This window comes from Rissa tridactyla, chromosome 2, assembly GCF_028500815.1.
Source record: "Rissa tridactyla isolate bRisTri1 chromosome 2, bRisTri1.patW.cur.20221130, whole genome shotgun sequence".
Taxonomy (NCBI): domain Eukaryota; kingdom Metazoa; phylum Chordata; class Aves; order Charadriiformes; family Laridae; genus Rissa; species Rissa tridactyla.
Genome location: NC_071467.1, coordinates 112,231,280 through 112,250,183, shown reverse-complemented (window position 1 = coordinate 112,250,183; position 18,904 = coordinate 112,231,280). Strand labels below are relative to the sequence as shown.

General features: G+C 40.6%; 1 protein-coding gene across 4 annotated transcripts in view; it reads left to right on the top strand.

The window, feature by feature from the left end:
* The first annotated feature begins 995 nt into the window (after positions 1–995).
* Positions 996–18,904, top strand: part of RALA (RAS like proto-oncogene A) — a 29,332-nt gene continuing 11,423 nt past the window's right edge. The window contains exons 1-2 of one of the 4 annotated variants that reach the window (XM_054191690.1): positions 6,319–6,378; positions 9,988–10,075. The gene's annotated coding sequence lies outside the window, so the exon portion shown is untranslated. Of the gene's footprint in view, positions 1,070–6,318; positions 6,379–9,987; positions 10,076–15,816; positions 16,203–18,155; positions 18,269–18,904 lie in introns of those variants that run through there. The other 3 variants (XM_054191689.1, XM_054191691.1, XM_054191688.1) reach the window with 3 other exon arrangements.

The window sequence follows — 18,904 nt, the reverse complement described above, 5'->3', positions numbered from 1 at the left end:
ACAGCCTGATAAAACAAAAACACATACTAAGCAGTCGATTTCTATATTAAGTTACATCACTTAAATTAGGAGTTTAAATCATGCTGTGTTTACACAATGCTCACACTGAAGTAAATAATTTAACAGTGTGAGATACAGTTATAAAGGCATCATTGTTATTATTATTTGAATTATTAACATGGAAACTCTCCTCTCACATCCCCATGTTTTGTCTGGCATCTATAAAACCCTTCGTGCATGGGTTGGTCCATGACTGTAAAAAAAAAAAAAACCTAACAATCTCAGTGCTTCATGTTCCCTTCTGACAGTGATAATTCTTCTTAAACTCAGTATATTAAATGTTTCCTCAGCTTGTACTTGCCCCTTGAGGAAGCTCATGTTCTGCTTTCACCACTAAAAATAATTGCGTTTATAAATCTAGCGACAGATGTTAGGAACTTATCTCCTTACCATGGCAGAACATGCCTCATCTATTTGCCAGATCAGGGATTATCTGGGGGGGGAAGGAGGAGCAGACATGAAGCTACGATGTTTCCCTCACTACCTGGCTTAAAAGATTCGTCCGAAATAAAGGCAGAGAAGCGGGCACTCCGTCACCATTAGGCTCCCGAGTTAACGGTGCCACCGGGATGAGCGGGACGCACCCCTTAACACCGGGCTGGGGGCCCACCTGGCGCTTGGGGAGGGTGGCCGCCGCCAGGAACAGGCCCCGAGCTGTTCTTGGAGCTTGGCTCCGCGGGGGGGACAGCCAGCTTTCCGTCCCCGGACCGTTACCGGCCGCCGCCACGGCGCAACGGCTCCACCAACGGCCACCGCCCCGGTCCCGCCCCGCCGCCCCTCCTGGGCGGGGCCGCGCGCTACCGCTACCGCCCCCGCGCACGGGCGCGCGCGCGCTCGGCCGGAAGCAGCTGCCTCCCGCCGGCCCCGCCTCCTTCCTGCGCGCGGGGGTGGTGCCAGGCGGTAGCAGGGCTCCCCCCGCCCGCCCCGCCCTCCCCCTCCGTCCCCTCCCCACTCGCTCCTCCGGCGGGCACCGGAGCTCGCCCCGCCGCCGCCGCCGCCTCCTCCGCAGGTGAGTCGGGGGCAGCGCCGTGGAGGAGACGGGTCGGGGGGAGCCGCCTCGCCGCCGGGGCTGAGGAGGGGGAAGAGCGCAGGGACCCCCTCCCCGCCCGGGGCAGCGCTCCAGTGTGTGTGTGGGTTGGGGGGGGTGGGGGAGCTGGCTCCCCGCGGCCCAGCCGCCTGAGGGTCGGCGTTGTGGCTCGGCTTGCCGCCCCCGGCCGGCGGTTTGCGCTTGCCGGCCCCACCCCGGGAGAGGGTGGGGAGAGGCGGGCGCGGCCCGGAGCCTCCCGCGGGGGGCCCGGCGGCCGGCCGCTCCCTGAAGGTTACGGGCGTCCACCTTGGGGGGTCTCCCGCCCCAGGCCTGCCGCTGCCCGCCCGGGCGCTGAGGGAAGCGGGGAGGAGGCGGCGGATCCCCCGGGGGTGGGAGTGCGGCGGGGTCCGGCCGCCTCCTGTTGCCGCGGGAGGCAGGTGCGGCGTCCCCGCCGCCGCGTCCTCAGGGCGCGGGGTGACCGCGGCCACCGCCCGCACCTGCGGAGGGAGGGCGGAGCGCGGCGCGGCCGCGGCAGCGCCTTCACCCCCGAACAAAGGGGCCGCGCCTCGGGGCTGTCGGGGGAAGGAGCCGGAGCTTCTCATCCCCCGGGCCCGGCCGGGCTGGAGGGAGCGGCTGCCGCGGCGGCGGCTCCTGCCGTGTCAGCGGCCGGGTGCTGGAGCCTCTGTGTATGTGTGTGTGTGCGCGTTGCAGTTCGGGGATGAGTAAGAGCAGCGTTTCTGTAACGTGTAATCGCTGCTGGCTTTCGTGTGCTGTTCTTTTCTGTCGTGGTACACATTAAAAGGCGTTGTTAGTAACTATAGCTTGTGCTTTGCCTGCAACAAAAGGAAGAAGCAAAAAGTATGCCTATTAAGTTCCCTAAATAAAAGAGCCTTTCAATGTTCACCTACTTGGTTAGGTAAATAATTTGGTGCTTACTTTTGGGTTTCTCTTAAATGGAAGCTAATAACTGCAGCTGCTTCTCCTTAATTGAGTCTCTTTAAAAAATGAAGATGTTAAGTGGGCCATATGTATCCCAAGAGTCACCTGGAGAGAGATTTTTTATGTATGATCTGTGTGTCTGCTTTGTAGCATCATGGAACTGTCCTGGCAGAAAGACTGCCAAAATGCTTATTTTCAGACTCAAAATGACCCTAATGTTTTGTTTCAAGTGCTTGCATTTTCAATTCTTATTGGAAAGAGACTTTGCATTCTGCAGTGCAAACCATTACACTCCACGACTGGAAGCAGTTCATACCTCTGCTGGTGTTTCAGTGTCTGGAGACAGGTTATGGAGAGGTCTGTGAAAAAAGCTATCAGTTCTTTGTCTTTTCCAGAGAAAGTTAAACTGAAAAGAGAGGGGCTGCATGGACTGGGAGAAGATATTGTCATTCTGTTAGTTATCAGGATAATTAATAATGATTATAATTGGATTCTTAATTAAAAATCCTCTTCCTTTGCATGTACCTCAACATTTAAATCCTGGCAAATTTTGAGCATTCTTAATAGAATGAAGAACAACTGTGCGATACGTAAGCCTCTGATGTCTATTTAAACCCTCCAGTCTATGCTTGTGAGAGCTTGTCAGATGTTTTTTGTGGAAGCCTCCAAATGGTAGAAGTTACGGGGAATGCCAGTGCTAGTGATGTTTACCCTTTTTTTTTGTTTTCTGTAAAAATGGGAGTGTGACATGCTTTTGCCCGAAAAAAAGCCTTCAGTCCACTGCAGGAGAGGTCGACTGTCGGGTTAAATAAACTGAGATACTAAATAGTGAATGTACTCCTTTACTCTTGCAAGTTCCTTATCTCCATCTTCACTTTGTCATGATGTTCTTAATTTGAGGAAGGGGAAAAAAAAATAACCATTTCAAGGTGAAGTACGTTGAGTTGCATGCACTTTGACAACGTTGAAATAATGTTGGTTTTATTTTATTTTTTTAGACCTTAAGAAAAAGACCTTTAGCCAAGAAAGAGAGCTAGAATGTCTCCTCGCTGTGCATTGTGGGCATGTACTCTTTGCATAAATAATCCATAGAAATAGCGGGGAAGAAGTGGAGGAGCAGGGCAGGGAGAGATGTGTCTGTGAGGATAAGGTAGTGCTGGCTAACAGCAACCAAGGAGGAACATAGGATAGTTAAATAAGTGTTGTTGGAGACCTTGCATGTATATCCTGTATTCAGACTGATTTCAGTAAGAACAATTGTGTTCTTAACTTCAGTTAAGTCATGCCCCTCTAAGGGATTACCCTGAAACAGGGGTGTTCTGCCTAAAATGAGCTTTTACTCCTGTTAAACTTCAAGTTGCATCTGACTTGGAAGAAAATAATTTCTGAGGCAAAGGATGTTGCTGTCTCGGACACTGATGTATGGCAGTCTCTGGTATCAAATAGTAATGTAGGTACGGTGTCTTGTTACATAAAAAGTTGTTTAGGCAACTGCATTTCAGCTAATGGACAACAGCATTATTTTCCCTGCAGTTTTGGAGTTGAAGAAATAATTATATAAGAAAAACATTTTAACTTTGTGATTAGACTTGTTTGTTTTGCCACCCTAGCAAGTGCTATAATATACAGTGGTCCTGGGAATAAGTCACTGATCACGTGTTCTGGACAGGGAACTCCCCACCCCCTTGAGAGTGCTAACAGCCAGCTTCCAGTAAACTTCTAATGGCTCCAAGCTATTGAAATTACTTTGCATCTAAATTGAAATCTATTTTAAGTGAACAAGGTAGTTTGGTAGGCTAGTGACAGCATTTTTGTGAACACATTATAGCCTGCCCACATCACACACACAATTATGGGACAGGCATTTTAAGTCTCCTTCCTACTTTACGAAGAATTTATGTGAGGAACCAAGAAAATAGAACAGTTGGTATAATTACTGTACGTCCACTGAATGTTCTGCAAAATGTTTTACATTTTATAAATTACTAAGTAGGGAATAAATGGTTATATGTTTTTAGTCTGTTGCAGTACTTAAAATCAGCTCTCGGGGTAGTTCTAAAATGTTATTGGTAAGTCTTACTGTCTGCAGAATCTGGAATTATTTATAGTCCTTGTGGACGTAAAGAACTTAGAGTCACTTTAACTATAGAAAATGTGCCTTGCAGACAGACTGGGGAGTTATTAAATCCTGTTTTGCCTCTCGTTATGTTTTCTTAACTATTGTGAGTCAGTGTGAGCACCTACCAACGAAGGATTTATCAGTGGCCGCAGCTGCTTGTCGAATCTCTTTGGTGGATGTGCAACAAGCAACTGTCAGGTTAGCCTTATACTCTGAGTCTTAGGAGCTCTACACAGCATCAAAAAAATTCTGAAATTCCTACAGGAAAAGCAGTACTGGGTTTAGGAGTGGGAGCAAGTTGGAAAGAAATTTAGTATGGGCTAAATAATGCTGCCTTAGAATGACTGGGTGAGAGAATTGATTGCCTTTGCCTAGAAGGTGGCTTAGTCTTCAATACTAGTGTTTTGTTTAGGATTAGTTTTGTGTGTGTCAAAGTTCCCAGTGCTTTTGGGGCAATAGATTGGTAACACTGAAGTGTCCAGGCTGTGCATAGAGAGGAGAAATGGAGAAAGAGGTGTGTAGGAGAGGGTAGACAAAATAAAGAGAGGAAATGTAATGAAAAAGACAGTTACTATAGAGAATTCAAAATAAGCTATGCTGTAATCAGTTTATAATGCTAATATGGAGAGGAGCCAAGAATGCAAAGAAGGTAGCACAAACAAGAGATATAAAGAGGGTTGGTTGCATAGTAACTCTGCAGTCGTTACTTTAGTGGAAATTATGATGCTTATTTTGTGATATTGGCTCCTTAGTTCAAGCAATTACGATAGGCGTTGGATTCCTACTAGTAGAGTTCATTTAATGTATTGTCTTTTTCTCTATAACGGTGAGTTTACTACCTCATTTGATGCAGGAGTGTGGGAATGTCTGGTGCAGTGGCCCACAAGGTTTCATTAAAAAATGGCATGTAAATACACTGTATGACCAAACAAGTATTTCTGCAAATTATGGGAAATGTGATTCTGCAAAGGAGCTTGGCACCTGTGCTTAGTAGGTAGGTAGCAGGGATCAGCCGTGCATTCAGGCCTTGGTACTTTTTTCATTTTACTCTCTGAAATGCTAACTTAATACCCTTCTGTGCCACTGTTAGACTTGATCTTTAGCTCTGATCCTTGTCTACAGCTGTCTGAGAATGCTTATGTATAACACCCACATATAGGCAGGCAGAAATGTTTCCATCAACATTAAACAGAGTGCAGTAAACATGGAAGTCTTGCAGACATGAAACTTCAGTGAAGAACGTTAAAAGCCAGCTATGTGTGGTACAGTCCTTTTCTTTGCTAGTACTCCCATTCAAGCCCATCAGACAGCGCAGGGTAAAGCTAATCTGTCATTTCAAGGTTGTACCAGTGTTAGTCCTGTTGGTATAGCTGTGCTGTTTCCTGAAAGGGCTTTTAGTATGGAAAGTGGTGTTGGAATTAACTACTTCCCTAGTGGGATTTACTTCAGACCTCAAAATAAAAGAAACTATACAGACAGGAAAACAACGTTAATGTGACAGATTTCTGCAGGCATGCTGTGTCAGTCACAAAACCCACCCTTGAGTGGTGAGGTTATGCCAAGGAAGGTGTTTGAGTAGACAGATCCGAAGGCCCTACTCAAAGCCAGGCTGGTAGAAGCTCAGCCTTAATCATCTGTCACTGTTACCCATGGAGATCGAAGTAAGGAAAAGCATATACTGAATTAAAGTGGTTATTGTGTGGAAGAGAGATTTTGGTATGACACCCCTAAATTATAAAGTTTTTACACACTTAACCACCTCAATTAATTCCACATTTGTAATGTAACATGTAAATAAAGATTCAATCCAGTCCTCAGAACTCTGGTATTTTAAGAAATAACACTTTAAATCACACACTCTTAACAACTGGCTTCTGTAAGGTCAAAATTTATTTTTAACAATATCCAAATAAAGAGATCATTGCAATGCTCCAGTGACTGGACCAGTCTGGTCATGACTGATAGCTCCATGCACCTTATTGCAACTTGAGTTCTCTGACTTCTTAAGTGCTTACATTTTTGAAGTTATCACTGATTTGAAAATGAATATAAAATTTTTTTTACATTGGTATAGTTCACATTGTGAAGTCAGTGATGCAGCGCTGGTCTGTATAAGTACAATTTAATAAAGCATCTTTCCTTCATGTTCCAGGTTGTGTATTTTTTTTTGTCTGCTGCTGATCAGGCATGATGGCTTTGACATTCCAGTTCATTCGTATGCATTGGAAGTAAGGTATATGTAAAACAGGAAAACTTAACCTAGAAAGAAAGTATTGCACTCTGGACTCCTTCTCCATAAAGCCTGGTGTTGTCATTCAGAATTTAAAGAGTGGCTGCATTAGGCTAAATATCAGAAACTGCTTTCTGACAAGCAAGTTCACCTTCTAAAATGTTATCAAGTGGTTAGTGTTGCAAGGAGGAAAAGATGGCTACATGTAACTTCCATCATGAAATTCAGGTGGTCTGTAACAGGTTGGAGTACCCCAGTAGGAAGATACCCACTGTAACTTCAGATGCATAAAATGCTAGTACTTGATTGTTTTCCCCTGTTTAGTGAGGATCATGATGAAGAACACTAAGAAAGCTGCTAGTCTGAATTATTAATTTGGTTTGCACCAGTAGTCATTTTGTTTCAGTGTATACTGTAACATAAAGGACCATTTTTAGAACAATTAATTAAAAAGATACAGGTGCATTTGTTTCAGAAATATCAAAAAGGGATATTTAACCAAGTGTTTTTTCCAAGTGCAGTGTTCTTTCTGGGAAGAACTTGTCTCAGATGTGGCTGTGTAACAACGGTTGAGCAGGAGCTGTTGCTGGCTTTTGGACTTAAGAGTTAAATTCTAAATCTTAATCCAAGCAATATCTCAGTTTTGTTTCTTACATCTCATTTTGGTAATAACTTGGATCTTAAGTCATGATCTCAACTATTTGCCCTTCTGCTAGTGCTGTGAGGGGAAAATAATTTTAACTAATACATGTTGCACATCTTTAACGTCTTTGTGATTTGTTAAGGAATCCCATTGCAGGCATTGCCAACTGGTATTTCCTGTGTTTAGAGCTAGGGAGACCATCAATTTGTAGATAGATGGAGTTCTTCAAGACGCCAATAGATGATCCATAAAATATTTTAGGAAAGCCTGTATACATACATACTCCCATGCAACTGGCTCCCTGTCAATCACTAACTTCGGGCTTGCAGTTATTAGTTTTACTGGTGGGCTTACAGTTGCAATTACACTTAAAAGAAAGATTTTATAGTGCAGCTGCTCACCAAAAGGCTAGAATTTCTTAACTCTTCTTTGCCCAAGAATGCTTGGTTTTGAAATCAATCAAAGACCTTAGAAGGTTTTTCAATTTTGAGGAACTTCTTCACTGTCCTGTCTATTTAACTTTTCTGTTGGATCTTATTGGCAAAGTTGAGTCGATCTTTTTAGGTAACTTTGTTTGGCACATGTAGAACTTTTCTAGTAGAAGAGTGTCTGTTTTTCTAAAAATTAAATGAAGTTTAACCTAATCTGTTGCATTTTCTTCTTGCAAAGGTTGAGCTTTATAGCTCTTGCAGTCAAAACAAATAGAAGAATGAAATAATCTAACAAAAGCATTCCTCTGCAAGATGTATGAGTTAGAATTGAGACCATGTGTATAATATGCATAGTTGAAGTGAGTTTCTTCAGACTGGAGTATTTTGAAGAGCATTGCAAAGCGATATTAAGTGTAGTTCAGAAAATTTTAAGACAACCATCCGTTGCTTGAGGAGCAAAGTTTTATATTGCAATCTTTCTAATAGTTAGGAGGTAAGACTTTGTCACAGATAGGGGGAAAAATTAGTTTTGGGAGGAGGAACTGAAGCAGAAACAATCTTGTAGACAAATACTAGCTTATTTAAAAAAAAAAGAACAGTGAAATACAATATGATAAAATACTGCAATTGTCATAACTAACCCAGTCAGGATGGCATAGTTGTTATTAGCTTGTCAGTAGTTTGAAAGAGAGATTCTCTGGCACGTAATTTCTGTTTCTCAATAGACTAAGATCTTTCATGCTGACCATTATCTGTGAACAACAGGAATGGCGTTTAACAACACTTCAACTTTTCCAGACTTTATGTGTGACTCAGACTGTGTGTGTATTAAGGTAAAAGAAATAAACCCTTTAAGGAAAAAAAACACCTGTAAAATTAGCTTCTGACTCTGTGGAGAACTTATGCTATTAGAAGTCCTACAGATGAATTGACAGTATGCAAGTCACCAGCTGGAAATAAAATGTTTTCATAAGTCAGCAGTAGTGAAGGTTTTGTAGGGCAGAGGAAATCCTATATTACAACAGGCAACATTGAAAAGGTATTAGGTCACGTACTTCTCACTGGAATTTAAAAGCTCATGTGTACGGACAGGAATACAGCTCACACTTGGTAGTGTTTAGTGTTGCAACATGTGTAGAATTAAATCAATTAACTGTTGATAAAGATATTGGATTTCACCATAGAGAGATTTCTACAGTAGTCCTTCCCTGGGGACACTGACCTTTAAAATAAACTGGATTTGGTCTGTGACCACCACTGAAATGCCTTTAGCTTTTGGATTGTGTGTTTGGCCATAGGAAGACAGACATGCTTGAGACCCATCTAGTGATGTGCAATAGTATACCATGCTTAATGGTGCCTTTTTCAAGACTCCTTGCCTTTGGAGTGTGATTGCAAAACTGTTTTTTAGGTTGTTTATCAGAAGTTTTTAGTAGCTGCTTCACTTGGTTACCCAGACAGACTAAAATGAAGGTTATGCTTGCTTCTGTGTTCAGTAATTGATCTATGATGTTCACATACATTGCTGTATAAAGAACATTTTTAGATAGCTTGTTCTGTTAAAACTTTGAACTTACACCCATTCTTGTCAGTCATTTAACAGTTCTGCAATGTTCTGAATTATCATGCACGTGATAAGAGTTATAAGAATTCAAATAGGAATAAAAAGCAATTTTTAAAAGTTACTAGTTTACAGTTGGAAAACATTTAACTTGGAAATGTCCTCTGTGATACTGCAAGAAAAGTCTGATAAGTAATTTAAGCAGGGCAAGATCAATACCACCTTGCACTGGCACTTAATGTGGAAATTGATAAATTGACCTGAATACTAGTAATTTCATGCTAGGTTCATGAACTAAATGACATCTGTTTCTAGCCACTGCGTGTTTTATGCCCACAACATGTGAACTGTACCATGTATCATATGATTGGCAAAGATATTGAACTAAAAGACAATTGTTGCCCAATTGAGTCTTTTAGGTCTACTAGATTGACTCTACCAAATTTTCAAATCATAAATCTAATAGTTTTAGAATAAACAGCATCTAAAAATGGGAAGGCATCAGACTAAACAGTGTTTCAACTTCATGAATGCCGTATTACCATGCAACATCAGGTCTGTAACCACTTGTGTCCTTGAATCACCTACTCAAAAGGTTAATCACAAGTTTGTATTTGCAAACCAGTCTCATTCAGTGAGTCATGCATATGAAATCCTCTTCCCCTGAATAAAACAGAAAAATTATTAGGATTTTAGAAGGAGCAATTTGCACTGTATAGAATGTAAACAGGAGAAGTAGTTATTGGAACAAAATATGGCTACAAAAGTAACACTCTTACAATAATACTACAAAAGAGTACTTACACATTTGTAATTGGGTGGTAAAACAGATGGCAAAGTCGTAAAATGAATGAAGTCACTTACTTTGCCAAGTCAGATTTCACTAATGAAATTTATTTGCTACAGCTGGATGATTCCTTAGAGGAATAAAAGAAATTTTTTGAACTGCAAAATCCAACATGCTCCTATTTTATTAGGTTCCATTTGGCTGGTGTATTGATGCAGTCTGCATGTGGGGAGAGAGAACGCTTGCCTGTATTTGTGAAGAGGAGACAGAATTTGGTGGTACCTCCTTCTTGATGTCTCTTGCTCTAATGACCTGTGTTCGTTCCTGTGTGTTTGCACCATTTGTGCTGCGGCCTTTGATATGAATGTGCTTGCACCTGCTGAAGCACTCGTTCCCTGCATCCTTCATTGCCAGAAGCCAATTAATAAAATGTGAAGCATAGTGTATTTTGGTATTCCTACTCTGCTTTTGTTGAAACTTCATCCAGCTAGGCACTGATCACACAGAAGGCGGCAGTGCCTGCCTCAAAAATGCTTTATTTGAAAGCTTAAACTTTTTCTATGTCAAGAATTTCATAGGACTGTTACTCAAACAAGGCTTCTGTGTTCATTCTGTCTGTGCTAATACCTTGAAAGAATTTAAGGGTGTTCATGTGAGTTTTCACTATAATACTATATGATTGGCTAATGAGGCAAAACAACTTAGTTTTGAGCAGGATAAACTTCCTGAGCTATCAACATCAGAACTTGTCTCACTGTGGAGTGAGATGCCTGCGACACAACAAGGCTGCTTCTATCAGCCAGAATACATGAATGGCATCCCTCCTATAAGATTCCTTAAGTGTTGAGCGCAGCCTGCCATGAGCCTAGTGGGTACTTGGTTTTGATTTGCAGATACCATTTGTTTATAGATTTCTCTGTCACAAGTTAACTTTCCTGTTTATAGAGCAGTGAAACTATTTGGGTGGAGGTCTGGGTTTAGTGAGTATGGATCTTAAGTCATCCTTTCTGTCTGTAAAAATAGCCATATGGATATTTGCTTTTTCTAAAAAATGCACATCTGACATTCTGAACTTATTGTTAACAATTAATGAGATACTTGTGTTAGAGGAAGACCTGATTTATGGACTTGTTCTGGCAAACCTATATTTTTTTAGGTATGTCTTTTGGAAGCCTTCTTCAGATTTTGTTTAAAGAATTTACTTCATGAAGCCAAGTCAAAATGCTTATGTTTTTCCTTAAATGTCTTTCTGAATGTTGAAGTGTAAGTGTACAGAGGCAAAAAGGACACAGTGATGTGTCTGAGATTTCTTTTGAAGTATGGTTGACAAAAAAAAGCTGGGTTTATGATACTGAATATACTGTGAGCAACTTTTTGAATGCAGAACTCTTGAACTGCTCTTAAAAGTGAACTGCTGAGGCTCATGCTGTAAGCTCTGGCGTAGTGCCTTCAAGGTAACTCCATTTTTGTTGCTTTCCAGAATAGCTGGAAGCAGCAGCTTTGTGGAGTGTGAGTAACGCCTGACTTATCAGTCAAAAGTTAGCTTCCAAATGTGCTTTCTTGCACTTGAAACATAGGGTGAAAATGACAGTAACTAGTATGTCTTTGGTGACACTAGCTTAAAAGTGTCCGTGAAGTTCTTCCCTCAGTCCTTAGTTGAACAGCACTAACTTAAGACCCTGAGTTGTTGATCCTGTGTTACTAAAATTCATCCTTGTAGGCTATGCCTTGCCCCTTACATTTTATGAAGGGTGAGAAAAGTCCCTTGTATATCAAATGCTGAATAAAACTTAGTAGTAGAAGCTGCTTTACATAGCATCTCCCATGAATGTAATTTGACTTTTGCCAGGAGACTTGCTTATGGGTATTTGGTATGGGAGCCTCTTCTGCAGATGTCCTCCTCTTCAGGCTTTCATACCTCCTTTGTTTTGCTTGTGCTAGAAAATCGATTGTGGTACCATAGTACCTGTTTGTCTGTCTTGCCTCTGAATGAATCCATGCAAGCCTCTAGCATGGATAGCTTTAACAGGCTAGTGAAATGTAAGTGTTCATTCTTCTGCCATGGCTGCTGTTACTGTTAATTTTGTTCTCATGGTATATAATGTTAAATGAATACAAAATTAATGCCTTGTGTTAGTATTCTAGATTAGAGATTTCCATGTTTAGAAACTTAATCTAAGAAGACATGACTCTTACACTTTGTGTTAAAGCGACACTTCCAACACTGTCAACCTCAGAAAGCTAAGTTTCCTCCCTCAGTGATTAGAATAGACTGAGATAGGGCACCAGCCAAGTGATGAACTTGAGGAAGAAGAAACAGTGTTCTAGACTCTCATGTAAAGGTGTATATTACCAAAACTACTTCATAGTGTAACTTTAGTCAATTGAACTATGAAAACAAGCTTGCTGCTGGTGTTAACCTAGGTGCTGTGCTTGAGTTTACTTCTTTTCCTGATGATCTCTGGATCAGTCCAGATAAGCCATTGCAGGTATCTAGAATTCTTGCAAATGTTCTATAATAGCCGTTATATAACTTATAAAAAAAAGTGAGGAATCTTCAACAGGTGCTAAATTGCAGTTGAGGAACTTTATAACACTTGCGTTATTTTTCCACAGTGTTTATAGGCTGGAGGTGTTGCAGTTCAGCTTTCCCCGTGCTCAGCTATGTGTTTTTCTGGTCTGTCTCTTGTGCCATCAGTCTTACTTAGGTAGCTAATCTGTCCAAAAACCAGGACAGGTTAGTTTTTCGTCTAGAGCGACTTCTGAACTGCTTTGCCACCTAGTTGTTGCAAACACCAGTGCTATCGGAAGGAAGAATATGGGAGTATCAGTCAGACCGTGGCAGGTTCAGTTTATATCAGCCTTGCAGACACACACGGTTGTGCTTGAGTGTTGTATGTTTTGTCAGCAATTTATATGGACAATAAGGTAGCCGCTTCATTAATATTTTTTTAGTACACTGGAAGGTTTAAACTCGTAAGACCGTGATTTTGTTCCAGACTATTTCTGCTGTTCAGTTTGTCACAGTTTTCTTGTGCCGCTCCATACGAGTTTCAAGGAATTTATGGACGTGTGTCCCCAGAAGTCTTCTTGCAGGATGCCAAAGAGGCTTTTTGGTAACAAAATGATGAAACAATGACTTAAAACACATGTAATACATATCTATTCTCACTTCAGAAGCAGCTGCGTAGTTCATAGCTGTGCCCAGAAGCTGGCACTAAGGCCCTGTGGGACTGACAGAAGGCCGTGAACTTGTTTACTCTTGGATAGTGGTTTACTTGGAGGGATCTCAATTCCTGCAATGATGTCTTAAGAGCACAGAACTGTGGGCATGTGGGGACTACTGTTCTTTATAGCAGCATGATGTAATTTATAGGATGGGTGGGGTCTTGGTTATGTGGTGAAGGGTCTGCTGGTTCACTCTTACAGTTTCAGCTCCTGGGTATGGTTACAGTTTGAAGTATGTGTCTCAGAAAGCTGGGAAATATAGCTCTTTTGCCTGAAGAGATTTGTTGATGCTGAAAGATAAAACTAGGTCAGTTTTCCACCCTTTGCTTTTCTTAGTAGATGTGTAGTCACCTTAGTAAATTTGTTTGTGGGTATGGGAGAAACAAGCACCTTTTATGGTGTGCACTAGAAAGCTTGGAAAGAAGGGTTCTTACCAAACTTTGAATGTGGCTTAACTGCTTCATAAAGTCATGAGAAGCTATGAATCCTAATTCCCAGTTAAACAGGTTTATGTCAAAGGATCGTTTTCAGGAGAAAGGAAAGGACTTGCTGTGAAAGCATTTCTGACTTGTTCTGACGTTGATGTTCAGGCAGCCTGTTTCATTGTCCAGTGAGACTAGTCATTTCTAAGATAGGTTTGATTATTTGGGTTCAGTTTCCTTTTTCTTTAGGCTACGACTTAGAATTTATAGTGATTATTTAATATTTGAAATATTTGTTCTACCTTAATAAAATACTGATGTTACTTTGTGCAGAGCTTGACAGTTGTTGCATGTTTAAACTGTAATAAGAACACCAGTCAAACACAAGACATGGAATGACACTTATTACAATAATGCTGATCTAACCGAAAAAACTTCCTTACTCTCCAGTTCTTGAAACAGCTGGCATCATGTATCCCATCCTATGTTCTCATGTATTCTATCTGTTTCTGGGTCATGGGGTGTTTCTGCTGATCTAGTTTGAATATTGTAATTGAAAGCAGCTGTTGGGAGGGTTAGGCCTGGAGTTGCCTCCCTCCTTTTCCAGGAACATTTTTGTTGCAGGAATATCTGAGTCATTCCTGAGGTGTCTTCCAGATATTTTGCATCTAGTATGCTAGTGTGTGCTGATCACTTTCAAACAATGCATTTTCAAGCATAATTTTGCTGCTGTTAACCAAAATGAAACTACTGGACTCAACAAACAATGGAGTAACTGGATGAAATTGTGATCTTTTAATAACAGATAAGATTATATTGCTTGATGGTCCTTGGGGACATGAAATATGTTGAAGCTTCTTAAAATTCTTGGTCCTGCACTTTTTCTCAGAAAGATGAACTTGTAATTTGTAGGTCATGCAAGGCAACAGAGTTGTAAATTACTTTGTGGGAATTAAGAAACTCTGGATAATATTCAAACTCACTGTAGAAGATGGGGTCACTGTCAAATAATTAGTATAAATTTTCACTTCAGAATGAGATAAAAAGTTGTAGCTAATGTTTCTGGACTTGATAGATTATATTAAGTGTAAAGTACGGAGTAGTGCAGGTATTAGTTTCTTCAATTAAAAAAATGATCGAGTTATCTATTTAGAAGAACATGAGTCTCCATTACTAAATTTTCTTTAATTGTTCAGTAAGTGAATGATACAATATATTGCCTTTCTAGAAGTATTCTGGTCAAAGCATACTAACTGTAGGTCTTAATATTGTGCAGGTAGCTCATATATTTCAATTAAATTATTTCTGTTCCTTCAAATGTATCAAATTCTGACTCAGTTTAAAAACAGAGTAAAAGCAGATGCTGTGATGTATGAGCTACCGGTTGTAATTGATGCTCATTATATAAAACAGTCTTCAGGGAAGAAAGTTACTCATCGTAAAAGTGAGTGGGTAATGAGGTTAATCTGACAGTCTTGCAAATCTTTATATAATCTTCTCATAAAGGAAAGGAAACAAAAGAACTGGAATTCAGTTTTATGAAGGCTATAAAAATAATATAATAAATTGTTTTGTAATTGAAGAAAGGCACCACTATCTCTACTTATTAACTAGGATGTACTATACTAACTGTACCAACTATCTCTAAAAACAAAGCTATGTTTAACTAGTCCCCTTCAAACAAAATGCCTGCAGCAAATCAAAGTCCTCCTGTTAAGGACAACTGCTTTTTCACAAAGCCTGCATTCAGCTTTATGTATAGCACTGCAGAAGATGCCAGCTGAATTTGTGCCTGTAATGATGTGACTTTGGTGTAATGCTTCTCCTTCCCTGGTCTGCTCTCATTGACATTGCATTTACAAGGCTCCAGGGGATCAAAATGAACAGAGTAACTTCTTGACCTCTTCTAGTTGCATTCTCTAAGAAAATGACTCTGATCATGTGTTCTGTTCTTAATTTTTGGCCTATTGGTCAGTTTTGGGTATATTTTGACAGATGTTTAGGCGTCTTGGGTATGATTGGTCCCTTAAGTTTCCTGACTATATGCTGCTGGCTAAAGAGCGGGAAACCTGTACCAGTGCTCTGTGTGAGGGAAAGGAAACAATCTGAACTGGATGTCTGTCGCCTTGTTTGGGCTGCTGCACAACTATTCTGGTGGCCACTTTTTTGCTCCCTTTCAGTGTATGAATGTTGGGATTACTGTGTTGAGGAGGGATGTAGAGCACAAGTGGCACAGGTGTAAGGAAGCATGCTTTGAGTAATTGTTTTGGAGCAAGTTATTCTGCAAGAAAAAGTCATATGAGAAATAGGACAATTTAAGAGAAGTCTTCTGAATTTGATCAGATAAGGAATTTGAGTGAGGGGATAAAAAGGATAAAGTTTTTTCTCACTTGAAAGCATGTTTTTAGGTCTCAATTTACTGGGTTGAAGAAGTGGATGTGAGGCCAGAAAAAAGACTAGTGCAAGTAGGGAGACCAAAGAGTCCTACTTCTTTTTTTTTTTTCTTTCTTCCTCCCTACCAGGTACTTGCAAAGATACCGTCCGTGGAGGTGAAAACCTGTTTTATTGCTGGCACATGATCATCTTACCTACTCTTGTGCATCTGGATAACCACTCTGTGCTCCAAGACTTTATGCAGAAGTTAACATGAAGCTTACCTTGTCCAAGTCCCATTAGAGGAACACTCTGCAGCTCGCTCCTCTGCTGGATGGAGCTGAATGTTGTGTTTGAATCCACTGGGGACAAGAGATAGAAGGTCCTCTGTGCAAGAAATACAATGTTATGTAAAGTGTGAAAATCTGGAGAAATTAGTATTGATACAGGTAGAAGCCAGTCACTGAAGACAGGCACCAGTTTTACAACTCCAGCTACAAGTTCCTGTTGCTACATGATCTTAATCGTGTAGGATGGTCTTAAAAGTTGTTTAGCTACATACTCTTCTTTCCATTGACCAGATTTCTAGACTGTTGGACAAGATACCATTGCTGATGCAAACATAAATTATAATTGCTATTCCTGCAGCTTTTCTGATTTAAACTAATCACTCCCTAACCTGGCTCTACAAAAACGATCCTAGCTCCAACTGGAAGCTTGCCCTTAAATGGAGCACAGAATTGTGGGGCTGATTATCTGCAAGAGGGCAATGAGCAGCTGTAGGAGCTTTGAGAACTGCTTACTTTGTCGGAGCAGCCACTGAGATTCATTTGTTTGTGCCCTTATCTGCTCAAGCATGTCGGAAAAGGGCAGTTTCCTAGGAGTTTATCTGCAGCAGAGGTGAAGAGTTATCCATAACATGGTGGTTGGACAGTGCTCTTGCCCCTCTGAGTGAAGGTATGGCAGTACGTTGTTGAGCCAGTTAAGCTTTCACTTCCCTTCCAACCTGTTGGGCTACACAAAGAACTATTTAAAAATAATCTTTCATATATGTCATCAGCTGTGTTGCTGCGATGGGGATTACCAATGGGTGTGGTAAAAAGCTGGCCTGTATAAATGGATAATACAGCTATTGGCAACACCCTGCTTGGATCTGTGTGAACCTCTCTCTGCTGTAGTGTGACATAAGATTCTACTGCAGGGTAAACCTGCGTTTATCCTATGACCCCTAAACAATTTTGCACTATGAAGATTAAAAATAACAGTATATGTAATGTGCAAGTATGCTTTTTTGAGCTTCATACCACAGGGTTCTTGCCACAGTCTCTGTCAGGTTTATCATAAAGTAGGACAACTCAGAAACTAGATATGACCCAAATTAATACTACTTATGAAAATAAGTCAGGCTACATAAATTAAGGATGGAAAAACTTACTTTGCCTGAAACTTCATTTCAGGTGCTTTACTGTTAAAACTGGAATCTGTGTTCCTCTTTGCTTTTGAAAGCAGACTGAAACAGGTAGAAGTGTGTGTCAGTAGCTTAAAACTTTTCACTTTCAAGGTCTTTCTCTTCTGTAGTGGAACACTTACTCGGAAGCAGTCTCTCTGGATTGAGTGTCATCTACACAATACTTGTTTTGTTTGTAACTTATTTCTCTCTCTCTTTTCATGTTGTCTACCATTCATCATGCCTGAATTTTGCCAGCATTATATCTTTATTGGATTGTGAAGAACTTGAGAGTAAACCGAGCTCCCTGAGCCTCCTCCCACTATAAAATGCGGCAGAGTATTTATGATGAGATTATCTTTGAGATTTGAAGCCTGTGGCAGCATTAAGTTTTGCTGTCTTGAGTGTCTTACTGGAATGTTGTTTGCTGACAGTTATTGATGACTTGATGACTCAGGTTACTGCTTTGACTGGTTGGGTCAGGTTTTTGAGCTTCTTTCTTTGACTCAATCTCTTCCGATTCTTCGAAAGGATATTATCAAGTCTTCTGAAAATTATTTGCTGCCATGAAATCTTTCTGCGTAAAAAATTTTCAGTGAAAAGGAGCATTGTCACTAACTTGATTATTTATAAGGATCTTATTGGTTGGACATTGTTGTTTTGGCTTTTCAAGTATGAGTCAACTGTTGCACGAAGTACAAAAAGTGGCAGCTTCTCTTTGTCACGCTGGGACACTACTTGTTGAATTGCAGCTTCTAGTAAAATATGTATTTTCACATTGCTCAATCTACTTAAAGACTGTAGGTTAATTTACAACAAATATTGCAGTGAAACATTACTATTGTGTATTTGAATTTTTTCACAGATTGTAGTATTGATTTTGCACAAACTCACCTGACAGAAGTCCTGCTGAATTCATTTGGACTGGTTCCAGTATTGAAGTGCTTATAGAAGAATAGTCTGGCTTGTTGCTTACTAAGGCTACTATAGGCCATATCCAGGTATACTAGTGCATCAGTTTTTATGCTTCTGAGAGTATGTATTGTAATCTAAACTTGTAAAACTGAGCTGTTGTCAGCTGATGATTGGAATTCAGAGGGATTTTCTTTGTATTACTTGTCTAAAATACATACTAAAACCAAGTAAGCTTGACTTTCAGGACGTGTTTTTCCTTTTAAGAGAAAAGTGCAAAGACAAAACAATATGGAGTAGTTCAAAAGACAGTGTAGTAGGTTGAAAGTGTATACATAGCTTGGAGCTATTTCCATGTTCTTTTACTCCCTCTTGAGTAAAAAGAAAGCAATGGTTCTTTTTAAAGCCAAAACAGAGATATTGTTTTGTTCTCATCCATCTCCTTTTTTAAAAGACCATGTAACACAGTGTTAGTTATATTTCTCTGCTACAAATGTATAATTACTCGTGCTCATTTCACTTAAATTGTTTTCCTCAGAAAGGTTATCTAAGTGTCTTAATTTTCAATTACATTATCAGAATTCTTTGACAGCAGAATGGATACCATTACTGTTGTGATCCACAGAGTTTTTCACATAGCTTGTGGGCCAACCTTGGTAGGCAGCTAAGCACCACACAACTCCTTGCTCGCTTCCCCCCTGACAGTGTGATGGGGAATAGAGTCG